Source organism: Macrobrachium nipponense, chromosome 12 (genome assembly GCF_015104395.2).
Source record: "Macrobrachium nipponense isolate FS-2020 chromosome 12, ASM1510439v2, whole genome shotgun sequence".
Taxonomy (NCBI): domain Eukaryota; kingdom Metazoa; phylum Arthropoda; class Malacostraca; order Decapoda; family Palaemonidae; genus Macrobrachium; species Macrobrachium nipponense.
Window position 1 is genome coordinate 103521826 of NC_087205.1, and position 15339 is coordinate 103537164.

At 38.6% G+C, this 15339-nt stretch overlaps 1 protein-coding gene across 1 annotated transcript in view; it reads left to right on the plus strand.

The window, feature by feature from the left end:
* The window catches only part of LOC135224900 (uncharacterized), a 315424-nt gene that overhangs the window by 19133 nt on the left and 280952 nt on the right, over positions 1-15339 (plus strand). The window contains 1 exon segment of the mRNA XM_064264224.1: positions 9553-9623. The gene's annotated coding sequence lies outside the window, so the exon portion shown is untranslated.

Here is a 15339-nt window from a genome sequence, read left to right on the forward strand (position 1 = left end):
AAGGATGTTGCGTGCTTCTGCATGTTCCCTTCTCCTTTTTTTTTTTTTTTTCCTACCTCGCCCCCCCCCCCCCCCCCCCCCCCCCCCCCCCCCTTTTTTTTTTTTTTGTACTCTGGTGGGCGTCCACCGGGATGGTTCCTGCTGCTTGGTTGAACGTGACTCTGAGTAGCTTCTTTGTATTTTGAATGCGTGCAAATAAAAGGGACAGATCAATGACTAACGGACCTCGCGCAGACGAAAATTCATATTAGGGAATAATACTCGCTGTATGTGAGACGTATTACCCAGTGAAGAAATGAATGAAAATGGGATGGTGCCCAGTTACTCTGGCACTTATATAATAGAGTTTTCGTTTCAAGTGCATAGAATTCTCTTTAAAGAATTTTGCTTTATTTGGATGCTCATGAAACTAACGTAGTTGTGAAGGCGTGCTGAATTTACACGTGTCATCACGTACGGGGGCGTCATTTACGGAGGTTGGGGCCTCATGCGCCCCCCCCCCCCCCCGCCTCAAGACACTGATTCCTTCACCCCCAAGGACTTGGTTTAACCCCCTAGCCTTTGAAGTATTATAATAATAATGGTAATAATTATAGTAAAATTCACTCCAAGGTGAATCTTATATGGCTGCAAAAAGCGCATATATTTCCATAGAGATCTCGGGGGCCTTACAGTGGGACCCCTTACCCCAGCTGATAAGTTCTAAACCTTTGCGGCCTCCCACTCAACCCCCAAGAAAAATCTGAAATGACGCTATTGGTCACGTAACGTTGAGCGAGGACTCAACGAAGGCTGTAGATTCCTAAAGGTCAGGAACTGAATACTCGGAAATGGGAAGACAGAAATGAAAGAACTGCCTGTTATGGGGAGCTTCATACATTATTATTTTTTTTTTTTAACATACATACCGTCAGGATTCTTTTGTCTTTTAACTGAATGCGTACGCGATTAATTGTCTGGTATCCGCTCAGGTTCCCGAACGGTGAATGACGTGTAGAGAGTCCCATAGGAAAATTCTTGCAGTTCGAGGATCAATAGTTCTGGGAAAGTGTACCCAGAGTGTTTATCTCTCTCTCTCTCTCTCTCTCTCTCTCCCCCCCACTCTCTCTCTCTCGCTCCTCTTCTCTTCTCCCTCTCTCTCTCTCTCTCTCTCTCTCCTTTCATTGTTTAGTCATTTTCTTTCTCATCCCGGTATTCCTGGTATTGTCAGTACTTAGAAGCAGAAATAGTGCCCCGACCTTCATGTTTGTGGTAGGAAAGCGACAGCAGTCATGTTTTCTGCATAGCGTTATTGCCATTATTGTTATTAATAGTAGTAGTTGTCAGATACGTATTTTTTATTGACAAGTCTTACCATTCGCAGAAAATATTATTTCACACAGAGATAATACGTCTGACCAACACTTTATTTCATTATTAAGGGGTTACATAAATAATTGCAGTTCCTGTTTGATTGTTTTTGTCAGAGGAGCTCATATGAGGGGAGGAAGTATAGCTCAATGGAGACGCACCTTCTGATGATGAAGGAGAAGTAGTTCTCGTAGTTACATTTACGGGCTGCTGAAGAGCAAGAGCCCGTGCCAGCATAAGGCTGGCTTAATCTATCTTCATCATCGTAGTTACGGTCTTTTTCATGTTACCTCAAAATTTCTTTTCGGAAATTGTCACTAGGTAATACCAAATGATACCAAACTACTTAAAAAAAAGAGAAGAAAATGCCAATTGATGCGCACACACACACACACACACACACACACACAAATAGATCCTAGTTTAACCAGACCTCGTAACAAAGTCGTGTCCTTAAAGATGGCCAAATATCCTAAATTCTGTTACGTTTGACTAGGTTGCAATAGGCCTGGGTTGCTAGCATCGTTCAGTTTTAATGGGCCTATAAAACGACCTAAAACTGTGTACGCATTTCTTCTGCCACCTGATGCTTATCTAGAGTGAGACTCACTTGTCCGAAATCTTAAACAGTGCAAATGGTTGTTATTTTGTGTCTCATTAGGAATGTCATTCTTTGGTTGCCATCATACTCGTTTTGATTTCAAGTAAATTGTGGTAGTTGCTGACAAAAATCTAAAGCCATTTTGTTTCAAAATATGACATAACTATATTTACAAGAAGAACTGTCAGCACTACAAAACAAATACTTATCTGTGCAAGTAGTAAAGCTCCCTTTTGACAATTCTTATGGGCTGTCAGTTGCTTGTACAGGTGTGTATTATGTTTATTCATGGAAAAGAAAAGAGAATATAGTTTATATAAAAATATATATCATGCAAGCTGTCAGGGATATTCGAACTATATTCTCTGTTCCTGACACGGAAAAGAAAAAGACAATTTCAGTCAACATTTCCGGCAGAAATTGTCTGCTCAGAACGTAGTTTGAAAGAGTACTCATAGAGCATTTTTATTTTCTAATATTTAGTATATTGATCAAGGATGAAACCCTTGTGTTTTTTTTTACTTTGCCTTACGCCAACTCCTGCGATTCCAGGAGTTGGCGATCCTTTTAAGGATCCTTTTTAAGGCTCCTTTTCATCTCTTACTTCTTTAGCACAATTAATGAATCTTTCTTGTTCTCCCTCTACTTCCAAATAAAATGTCAAAATATTAATGCCTTTTTTTCACCAGTTAGCCATGTAAATTTTTCTAAACGACGCAACAACTGTAGTAATTATAATAGTGGTTGATCCCCGTAGGGGGTTAGTGCCGTCAGTGCACCATCATGTGGTGCACTGTAGGCATTACTTTAGGTTCTTTGCAGTGTGCTTTCGCCCGCTAGCTGCCACCCCTTTCATTATTTTTACTGTACCTCGGTTCATATTCTCTTTCATCCATCTTACTTGCCACCCACTCCTAACAATTGCTCCATAGTGCAACTTGTAGGTTTTCCTCCTGTTACACCTTTCAAACCTCTTACTCTCAAATTCCGTTTCAGCGCTGAATGACCTCATAGGTCCCAGTGCTTGGCCTTTGGCCTAAATACTATATTCACTTCAATTCATGAGTGGCTGATGAGGTCACAATATTGTTTATTCAGCAATCAAGAAATGTGTCGTCTCTGTTTTATCTACCCAGAAATACAATTTTTTTTATTTTTTTTATTTATTTATTTATTTATTTATTTATTTTTTTTTTAGAGCACAGTTAGTTTCCGAAGATAAATTAAGCGAGAGCTGCGATCCGTCCGCGAGCTGAGCCCTTCCAAGAATCGGGCGGTTTTATGACAAAGTCGTTAACTGTGGGATTTTATTTCTCTCGCCTGGTGTAAAAAAAAAAGTGTATTGTTGGCACTTAAAGGAAGATCTTTGTTTGGTGCCATTCAGCTTTTCCAAGAAACCTGATTTCTAAGAGTGAGTAAATTTATTTTCTCTCTCTCTCTCTCTCTCTCTCTCTCTCTCTCATACACACACAAACACACATACGTATGTATATATATACGTATATATATATATATATATATATATATATATATATATATATATATTATATATATATACAAACATATACATAACCCTCCACCTTCTTCTTACTACCAGGCACTTATTTCACTGCGTCCGTCAACACAGGGACAGTGGGATTTGACGAAACATGCGCGAATCTCCAGAAAATGTAACCCCCACCCCCCAGGGGTGACACAATGATCGATCCTTGAAAAACGCCTTGGCCGGTTATCGTAAAGCTGTATACAAGCACCTTTGGCGTCTTTCCTTCCTCCAGGCTTACCTTACACGTCCTGGTCATCTCTCAATCTCATTATCACCACAATACAACAGAATCTCACCAGTTCCTTGTCATGGCACCCCTTTTGAATAGGGAGGAGTAGGAGTACCATGCGCTCGTAATAACGGTGTGGTCACAAGTTACAGATGGTCATCTAATCAGGTTTATCTGGCTCACCTTTGACCTGACATCATTTGTTTTCGTGAGACCGGCTTGACCCTCGGGTGCACTTGCTAAAGTTGTAGTACACACACACACACACACACACACTTATATCTTAAGTTAGTTAAAATTCTTGATTTTAATGCTCTTAATTTACACTAACAATAACTACATTTTAGTTCTACTAACTTTTCATTCTTGAATGTTGGAGTTATTGTTTATTGTTTTTTTTTTGTATGTGTATTGGCGCATTTTTAACATTATTAGTCTTGTGAAATGTCCGCGTCTGAAATATTCTCTGCGCTAGTTTTGGGGATATTATACGCTGCATTATAACTTCCGCTATAATTTCCCATACGTGATATCTTTGTGCAACAATTATAAATAAGGAAGTCTTTCCTGAACAACGAAACACCTATATCTCCCGCTGAAAGTGACGTCTGTCAGATGCCAGTCATGCGATCTTTATGGAAGACATCGAACCTTCAGGAGTGACCTTGACAAACTGATTCCAGGAATTTCTCGATCTGAGGAATGGATGCTGTTATATATTTGATATGCGTTTGTATGCCCTTGCAGACGTGATATCCAGTGTCGTGAATATATTTTATGCATTTCAGATTTGCTGTTATGTTTCTCTCTCTCTCTCTCTCTCTCTCTCTCTCTCTCTCTCTCTCTCTGATAGGAGTTTTTCATGCATCGATTTGATTCTGGCAAATGATCGCGAGAGAAAACTGAAGACCGCGCAGTTTATACATTTATAAGTCTCCCATGCCGGAATTTTTTTTTTTTTTTTTTTAGTCTGTGTCATTCACCTCTGCAGGCAGGAGGGGGAGAGCAGGGAGGAGGAACGAGTAGGAGAGGGGAAAGGATGGAGGAGGAGATAGGTGTGTTGGAAATGCGACAGGATGAGGAGAATGAAAAGTGAGCCGGGAAGGAGAGAGAGAGAGAGGGGAGCATGGAAGAAGGGCTGGGTTGTAAGCTGACCTGGCTTGGGAAGGTTGGGTGTCTCGTTATACCCAGGAATGTTTCCACATTTATCTTTCTTCGGTTTTCTAGTATTGGGGGAACGCTTTGCTATATAAGAGGTTGTTTGTAACACACTCGTAGTAAATTTTTATATATGTATATACTAAGTATAATATATATATATATATATATATATATATATATATATATATATATATATATTCGCACTCATGCTCATATACATATACGTACTTGTGGTTTTGTCTCAGTTGAGAAACACATTCATTTACATGCCGCTGCAGAACTATCTGTACAATTGCTAGCTAATGGTGTTATTATAATACGATTTGTGGGTGTACTGAAATGTGTATGTGTGTGTGTGTTTGAGAGAGAGAGTATTGATAATACACTGATAGCGCAGAGGGATTCGCGCGCATTTTACCTGGCGCCTCTGCGGTTTGAGAGCGAGAGAGAGAAAGTGTATGTAATGGTTCGCTTTCCTAAGATTGTGGAATCTCCTTTTGATGCTAGACTTGTCGATTGCTTTATCAACATTCAGGTCCTGATCCAGAGCAGATCCGATCGGCATTTGTTGTGACAAAGAGGAACTCGGCTGGCTTGGGAGGTTTCTGCCAAGTGGATGACGCATCGCTTCTCTCTCTCTCTCTCTCTCTCTCTCTCTCTCTCTCTCTCTCTCTCTCTCTCTCTCTCTCTCTCTCTCCTTTGAGAGTATCTTCTATGATACTAATTTTTTAATATTCACCAAAAATATCCACGCTTCATTGCATACTCGCAGTTTTTATATACTCTATTAAATGTCATATTTTCCTATAAGAGAGGTACTTTTATCACTGGTGCAAAACATTACTTTACCTGTTTGTGCATATTCAAATTCGTATTGTGAACGTCCAACTCAAAGAAAGACAGACGGAATGTTTTATAATGAGAATACTTTAATGCATGCTGGAATTAGGTTTTCATGTTTAATTAATTTAACAGGGGCTGCCGCTCTGGTTTTAATTAAAACACTATGTGTCATGGCCGTAGAGTTTCGTATTTACATTACCGCTAACGCATGTCGCATCTCTAGTTCGAGGTTACCGTAGGCCATTTTAACTAGATTGATTTGTAATTTTAATTTTTTACTTTACTCACAAATTGGCATTTTTTTTTATCTGAAATCTTCACGAAAGAATTATCCTCCATTCCTTGTACATTGCAGTTTTTCTTGGTTTCTTCGGTTTGGGGGTAAAAAATGCTCAAGAATACCCCTCCCATTGACTTCTGCAAAAGAAGAAGAAGAAGAAGGAAAAAAAGACGAGCCATATAATGCCCTTTCACGTTTTACCGAGGGAGAATGTCGGGTGCGAAATGACTTATTAAGGGCTTTGTGCCCCTCGGACAAGGCCTATTAAACCCTGTAATTAATTTTGAGGATGAGTATTTCATTTAAGGGGATTCGAAGAGGTCTGAAATTAGTTTGTGTATTTTAAATGTTAACTAGGTGACGTATAGTGAGCCTTTATTTTATTATTATTTTAAGGCGTTAATATAACATACAAATTTAACTAATATTGAAAAATCTTTGTCTTTTAATTTAAGCAATCATTTTGAACCTTAGAACTTTGGAATACATAATCCATATGATATAGAATGTTTTATGCAAATTATATTGCTTGGATTTAGTGGCTTTCGTTGACCTACAGGATAAGCGGACTGACCTTCTATCAGTATATCTTGATGTACAGTAAGTTCCAGAAGTGAAGCGACAAATTTCAGAATTGATTGTATTTCTTTAGAAACTCGTGGGGTTGCCAATTAGTATATTTTACTCCAATTATTGTCATCCTCTTTATCTAACAATACGTATCAGTGATTAACTGTAGAAGCACAGAAAGTATATCTCCAGAGAATGATCAATGTTTGTTCAATAATTTATTCAAAAAAAAAAAAAAAAAAAAAAAAAAAAAAAAAACAACGAGTTTCCCCATAGAAACATCTGTGGCTCTCAATGTGTGATATCAAGTGTTCACCAATGAGTGGCAGCAGGAACCAAGTGCATAAGCATTGGCCTAATATGATTTGCAAATTAACTTTCTACTTTTATAGCGTTATATCGAAAGTTATTATGATTTCTTTTGCAAAAGCACAAAGAAGTTTAGTATCTGATTAAATGAAATAAAAATAAGACACAAGTTAGTGTTAAAAAAAAAAAAAAATATCCAAGTTATATGCGCTTTTAGCATTGGCTACATGGTTAGGACTATTCGTGAATTAAGGAAATATATTTTCCAGCTTGTTAGTTAATAATTTCATCTAATTCTCAATTGTGCAAATCTTTGCTTGTGGAATTGCGTTCAGGGTTGCATTAAACAAATATTTTCGTAGGTTTCCACCCTTTTTTTTCAGTGCATAAGTGAGACTATTTTTGTTCATACGATCCGTAGTGTGAATATGCTTGGCGAGCATTATTTTAATTCGAGTATCTCCTGTTATGCTCTTCTCCCTTCCTCTCTTCTTCCCTCTCTCATCTTCTTTCTCTCTCTCGCTCTCTCCTCTCCTCTCTCTCCCTCCTCCTATCTCTCTCTCTCTCTCACAGCGAACACTTTTTATCTAGTCAGGAATAACCAGAGGCCTGTTTTAAGAATCGAGCACTAGGCCTATTGGTAATGCTCCGGTGCTATATATAATATATATATATATATATCTATATATATATATATATATATATATGCAAAAAAAATCATAAATTTATGTTATACAATAATGCTTGACTGGATCGAACTGATTACTGGTTGCCCGTGGTAATATGAATTTGGGTGATATCACTCACTTATGATACGCCCACGTACGCACATTCAGTCTTAAATTTCATAGTTGGAATGATTAGAAGATTTGAGGTAAAAGGTTGAAGTGAAAAAGGTGGAGTTAGGTTTGTGGGTATAGGTAGAGGTAGAGGGTGAGGCTGGGTTGTTGGGGTCTATTGTCTCCCTACTTAACCAGGTGGTGATTTTAGGGTGTTCTGGTTGCTTGCGACCGTCTTTCTTATTTTTTATTTAGCGAGTCTGTTTCCTTGGTGCAAGGACAGGTCCTGGTGTCGGTCCTAATGGTTCTACTTTTCCCTAGATAACAGACAGTGGCCCTGCATTGTAAGCCTTGCTATGCCCTGAACTAGGCCTAGTCACCTGAAGGTAGCAGCAGCAGTTAGAGGCTTTCTCGAAGATGGTATTTTATGCTCGGACCTAGAAGATAAAATCAGAACTACCAACCACACCCAACTTCTCTATTGAATCTAGGTGCATTCATGGTTGATTATGTTTAATATCGCGATGATTTTCCTTTTACATTCTATTGATACTTGCATGGTATTATGCATCTTCGCTAAAATAATTGATAATACACTATGATATTAAATGCTTGTTTCCACATTCCTCGAAATATACATTGGTAACGTTGGTAATCCTGTGTTGAACGAGAATTTCAAATTGTTTCGTTTCTATAGTTTGAAGTAATTACTATACTTTAAAATAATAACTATTACAGTAATTTATTATGATTGTTATAAATATCATAGATTTGATATTTGTGCATCATATGTTAGCTTTATTTTGCTTGATAGAGCTTTCACTGTAGAAAAAAAATTAATTTTTCAGCTAAGAGTTGTAGTTGCCAGTTAGTGAATTTCGAACGAAATCCTCTGAAATTTGTCGCTTCAGTTTTGGAACTTACTGTACAACCAATTTCTAAATTCTTGGGGATTACCAAAAAAAAAAAAAAATACCAGAGGCTTTTCAAATTGGTGCAGAGAGCCACTTGTTAATGACTTGAAAGCATGAAAGATGAACATTTAAAAATCTTGACATTTATTGACGTTACAATAATCCTCGGAAGCGCCTCGGTGGCGTGATCGGTATGGTGTTGGCGTGACCCCCCCCCCCCTTGGGTGGTCGCGAGTTCGATTCTTGGGCATTCCATTGAGGAGTGAGATGTATATTTCTGATGATAGAAGTTCACTCTCGACGTTGTTCGGAAGTCACGTAAAGCCGTTGGTTCCGTTGCTGAATAACCACTGGTTCCATGCAACGTAAAAACACCATACAAACAAACAAACAAACAATAATGCTCGGTCATAGAGAATCTTACTTTTTAGGTATAGCATCAGTATATTAGCGACAGACTAACGTGTTAGTATTAGAGTCTAGAGGGAATGATTTCACTGACTTTAAGTTTTCATAGACCGCTTCATCTGGCCATTCAGAATCCCTTAGGAAGCTGATAATGCTGTGCCTGATTGAATTTCGGTCTCTTTTGGCTCTCGTAGGGTAAATGGTAAATCCTCAGGGATGCTGGCCTTATCTCCCAATTCGCCGGTGTAGGATGCAAAGCCATTTGCTCGTGAGAGGCTGGGATGGGTCGTTGGAAGGTCCCTCCTCAGATAGAGTAAATTGGTTGGGATCATGGTTATTTTATTTTCCCTTCTCCCAGAAAGCCCTTTTTAGATTGTCTGTTTGCTGTCTCACAAGGTGGCGTTGCTCTTAACCCGTGTGAGTTTTATCGTTGTGTCTATTTACCTTTTCCGAAATTTGAGATTATTTTTCCAAGATATTTTATGTTTAGAATATATATTTACTATTGAATACTAAAATAAAACGGGAAACGGAGATTTTAATAAAGATTTCTCTTCCACAGAGTGATCCTGCTTTAGCCTGATCCGCAAAAATCCGGAGGTGTGGTGGAAAACAAAGTACAGTAGACTTAAGGTAAGAAAAATGACTTGTTTTTCTGAGAATTTAAATACATTATGTTTTGAAGTTACGCGCTAGTAAGTATTATCAGTAAACGGTGTTGTGGCAGGTGCTGTCGTCATTATCCATTTTTGTTCATACCTATCGCTTCGATGGGCGATTTAGTCGAGCTAGCGTCTGTAGTACTTCAGTACAAAATGCCCCAACTCCTTATATTATCAGAAAGTGAAATTTCCATCACATCCATGTAGTGTGGACGCCCATCCGTTGAGCGTGAATACCCGGCCTAAAGGCCTGAACGATTGTCTGAACAACTGTCTGTATCGTTCACAAAAACACTGTGTATGGGCTTGTCTGAATGCAAAAGTGGGCGGAGCTTCGTGTCTGAACGATCTCTGCGGGAATCTGTCACGACCAGGTTGCTGGATTGCGACTTGAGTCTGTCATACACAGATCGTTCAATGTCTCGGTTTGTCTGTCGATATAACGCTATCGCGCGCGTCTCTTCTAGGGATGATGCCACGTCTTCTCGAAACAAAATCTTTGTTCAGACTGAAATCGGTGCGGAGATCGTTCATACTGTATGAATAGTGTGTGTTTGTGTGTGTGGGTCGATAATGACAGTCGTTCAGACAGTCGTTCAGACAATCGATCAGTGTATGGGGGCCTTAAGTCTTCCTGCCCTACATTATCAGAGTTTCACTCTAATTTCCCCTCCGTCCGAATGAAGTCGGTCTCCTACTGCCTCGTGCAAGTTCTTTTCTGTAGTCTTTCTCCAAGTGTTTCATAGTCATGTGGAGGTTCTACCATCCTCGCCATCTCTTCCAGCCGGATGTAAATCATCTTGTTGACTGAGCTTCATTTCTTCCTCTGAGAGATGACATTGGAGGGAGCCATTTTCTCTCGACAGCTTTCCAACTTATTCCTGTAGTCCTCGAACGTTCTTATTCCTGTAGTCCTCGAACGTTGAACTGGAAGTTTTCCTTCTTAGGCTTACAATGGTCGAGTTCGTTTTCCAGTCCTCGGATTCGTTTAGTCACCTGCTTCTTTATTTCTCCTCCCATCTCACGCAGTTCCGTCTCCAGCTCACCTTCTTCCTCTTGTTGACGAAGTTGACAATTGAGCTTTGCCAACTAAGCAGTCAAGCTCATTGCTTTGCTGTTCAGGGTATCACTGAGCTCTTGAACAGGTATAGCGTTCTTAAGGCCAGTCCACACTAGGAAACATTGTTTGCAAACAATGTTTCCTAGTGTGGACAGGCCTTTAGTCGCCAATTTTCTGCTTTCATCGTCATTATCTCGTCTTCCAGCGTATTTCGTCCGTTTTCCTGAACCACCATCTCCTTCAGCATCAGCTGCTTTTCGTTCTCGTGCAAAACGTTCTTGTTCTCCAAGACTTGCTGTTCCACCTTCTTGTTAACCTGTCCTGTTTATGACTGCATCCCCGCATCTTTTTCCAGTTCCTTTCTCTGCGTCTCCTCTTTCCGTTTCCCTTTCTATTTTCTTTGGTTAAGTTGACATTCAGCAGCGTCGGATTCTTCCTCTCTTCTCTTTCGAGACGAAATTCTCCTGGGAATGTTTGAAGTGTTCCATTGTAATCATCATCATCGATTTTCTGCTTATTGTTGTCCAGTGTGGTGCCTGTTAAAGCGCTAGCCAATACGAAAACAGCAACCAGAAGCAAATTCTTGATTCCAAAGGCTGTTTCCAGACTTGAGTCCATTTTGACGGTTCCGCTGCACAAGAGCGCACCAAAAACTGCTGCTAGGCCAAGGAAAGGCAAATACAATGTAGATCCATTTCGGAGTCTGCACCGTCAGAAAACAACTCTTCAGCTTATATTCAACTGCCTCTCACATCTTTCTCTCTGTGTTTTTCAAAATTTCACAAACTTTATCTAGAAAAAATATTTGTTTCCCAGTTTATGCATCACCAAATCTTATAAAAATGTCAGACAACCGTGGAGACTCATCGTTATGGCTTTCACACCAGTGACAGAACTTAATCCCGACCATCATTATTACTTGCGTATCATCAGAATGACCATTAAGGGCTGCTCTTTGAGGAAGAGACCGTGCTGGTTCAAAGCCAGCTTACTTTCAAATAGCCTGTAGACACCAGTATTGTACGAACGTTTTATTCTCTCTCTCTCTCTCTCTCTCTCTCTCTCTCTCTCTCTCTCTCTCTCTCTCTATATATATATATATATATATATATATATATATATATATATATATATACACACACACACACACACTCACATATATATATATGTGTGTGTGTGGTGTGTGTGTGTGGGTACAAATCTATATGTATGTACACATATGTATACATACATACACATAAATATTACTATATACTATATATATATATAATATATATATATATCTATATATATATATATTATATATATAGTTATAGATATATATACATACAGAGAAGGAGAGGAGAGAGAGAGAGAGGGAGAGAGAGAGGAGAGATGAGACGAGAAGAGGAGAGAGAGACGTTTATACAACATATAATATATATATATATATATCTATATATATATATATATATATAATATATATATATATGATATATATTATAATATGTGTGTGTGTGGTGTGTGTGTGTGTGTGTGTTGTGTGTGTGTGTGTGTGTGTGCCTGCATGAGTCAATAAATTTAATTCTATTGAGTCAATAAGTTTACTTTCTATTGAGCTCAATAAGAATTTTAACTGAACTGAAATTAAAATAGCTTTTTTTTTAAGTCCTTTCATAGTATAAATTTAATTATATTATGGCTCAAAATTAAAGTGTCAAATTCATGCGATGAATGGATACATCCCTACGCGGATGAAAAGCATAAAATATTTTATTAGTTGATGTGATTATTTACCGATATCATCAGGAATTTTATGTTCTATTCGCGATGATTATTCACAAGCTTCGTTTATCAGTCAGTTTCGTCGTTTTAATTTCTGGATTTTAGTTTGTATTTTGATGTCAGCATTTTATTGATTAAATTGTAGCCTTAATATTGTCAAAATGTAATTTAACCAGCTGCATTTTATCATTGTTGACATATGCATTATTATTAAGCTTTTCGTGACACTTATAAATGTGACTGTTATTATTATTATTATTATTATTATTATTATTATTATTATTATTATTATTATTATAGCTTAATGCTTTCCGTGTAGTTATACGGTCATAGCCCCGGTTCTTTTCTTCCTTTCCTCTATAGACCTTGACGGAATAACATCGATTATTTTGAAGTTTTTAAATAAGAAGTTCAAAAGAACCATGTTGGGATTCCTGGAAAAGATCTAGCACGCCACTTGCCCTTGAGTGTTACCCTGTTACCCCAAATCAGGGGAAAGCTGGTAACAATTTTCCCCTCCTGTATACGGAATACTTTCGAGCTCAATATAACGCTGAATGAACTGTCATTCGCTTGGCCACGATATGTGAATCTGTGCAACAGTCTGATAATTATTAAAACCTTCAAGTGTGAGCTCGTCATTCCCTGAGGGTATGATCCAAGAAAATTTGGGCGTGGAGGTATCGGGATTTCTGCAACAAAAAGTAGAGTATTCTGTCAATAATTAATGTTATTCGTTGTTTCTCTTGTTGGCATAAAGTGTTATTGTTTATAGAATGTTGCCGAATATGCGGTTCTCTGCATAAAAAAAGAATGCAGTCATTGTACACTAATATTACTCCCCTTTGAATTATGCCTGGGAGCCTTTCCAGAAATTGGTCATAAGTTAGGATAGTCATTATGTCATGAAATCATGGCTGTTTGGGAGCAATTTACATATCAGAGTAAGGTGAATTTAGTAATTAGTTTCCTCTGCAATGTGGGAGCCAAATTGACCCTAGTCGTTAGTAATTAGCTTGCAAGGCAATTTGCTGGTAATTAAACGCCTGCTTGGGTCGGAACTAGGGTGCTTTTTCCTGCTGAATGGTAGTAATAACGGAAGTGTCTGTGTCCTTGTCAAGCATGACTAACGCACACACTTAACACACGCGTGCTTGCATATATAATATATTAAATATTATATAATATATATATATATCTATATATATATATATATATATAATATATTAATATAGAGAGAGATAGGAGGGGAGACGAGAGAAGAGAGAGCCGAGCAGGAGACAGCGAGAGAGAGAGAGAAGAGAGAGAGAGGAGGAGAAGAGAGAGAGAAGACGAGCAGAGAGAGAGAGAGAGAGAGAGAGAGAGTCTGTTGGTTGCTTTTACCAAATGTAAATATTTGTATTGGGCTAAATAAGCTGCAAAACCTTGAATCCTAAATGAAGAATAAATGAAGACACCCATCTTCCAGTCTGGAGATTCGAACTCGCACTCAGTGGGTTGGGGCGAGAATAAACTGCACCACGTTCTGCCATCTTGTAGGACAGATTATACTCGTTTATTCTGCCGTGTTATAAACAGCAGCTGACTCGCATGGTAAACTGTGCAAAAAAGAATGATTTCTTATTCCAGGTCTTAAAATTCAGACCTTCCCAAACTGTCTATCCTTCATGAAAGACTATATATGAAATTAATTCTAGTAGCCCCGCCTTTTGTCTGTGAGGTTCAAGCTTTGAATATGAATGAGGGAATTAAGAAGGCCAGAACGCTAAAACGCAAATTAGGAGTTCCGTAATTGAGAAACAGAAAGAAAACGATTAATCTTAATTTTCGGAAATGATGCCCAATTAGTGCTAATTTGCCACTGAAAAAAAGCGTTCAAAATAGGCTAGCAGCTTCAAGAAACATTTGTGTAGTCAGTCTGTTGCTCAGACGCGAGAAGAATTTAAGGTGAATTGCTGTCATAATTTGATGGATAGCCTTTAATCCATGATCGGCAAAGTATCAAGAGAAGAACGTGAAACTTTCACTCTTACCCAAATGAAGATCAGAGGCAGTTGTTGCGTCTCCATAGTTACTTAGTCGTCTTAAAAGTTGTTGGCGCAAACTTTTGGCAACTGATCAGATGTTAAGTACACAGTCACAAGCACTCGAGCGGTATCTTCGCGTCCTCTTCAAGCAACAGATTCTCTCCGTTGTCGAAAGAACTCGACGAGAGAAAGCAAGGCTATCTTGTATCTTGATGACACATTATATGTATAACCGTAAATATATAACCGAAATAAGCGCTATAAATAGATATTATGAAAAGTACAGTGAGTGTTCTCAATTCGCAGAGATTGTTGGGGAAAGGCTACTTAACAGAGATTAGCTTAATTGAATTCGATGGTCACCATACTGGCTGCTCCAGGAACAATAGATCGTGCTCCCGTAGGTATAGTGGTGTCAGTGCACCTCAAGTGGTGCACTGTAGGCATTAGTTAAGGTTCTTTGCAGCTTGCCTTCGACCCCTATAGCTGCCACCCTTTTTGTTCCTTTTACTGTACCACCTTTCTTCCATCTTACTTTCCACTCTCTCCTATCAATTGATTCATAGTGTAACTGAGTTTGTCCTCCTGTTACGCCTTTCAAACCTTTTACTGGCAATTTCCGTTTCAGCGCTGAATGCCAATGACCTCACAGGTCCCAGTGCTTGGCCTTTGGCCTAAATTCTATTTTCAATTCAAGAGCTCGTCCTGTCGTAATGGCAACCTAACGTAAAGCTAAAATAAAATATACGTTTGATCATGAGTTACAACGATTATATCTGAATGCGGAACTCAACAGATATCATGACGTTGCATTCGCCATATTTAAGTCTTTCTCG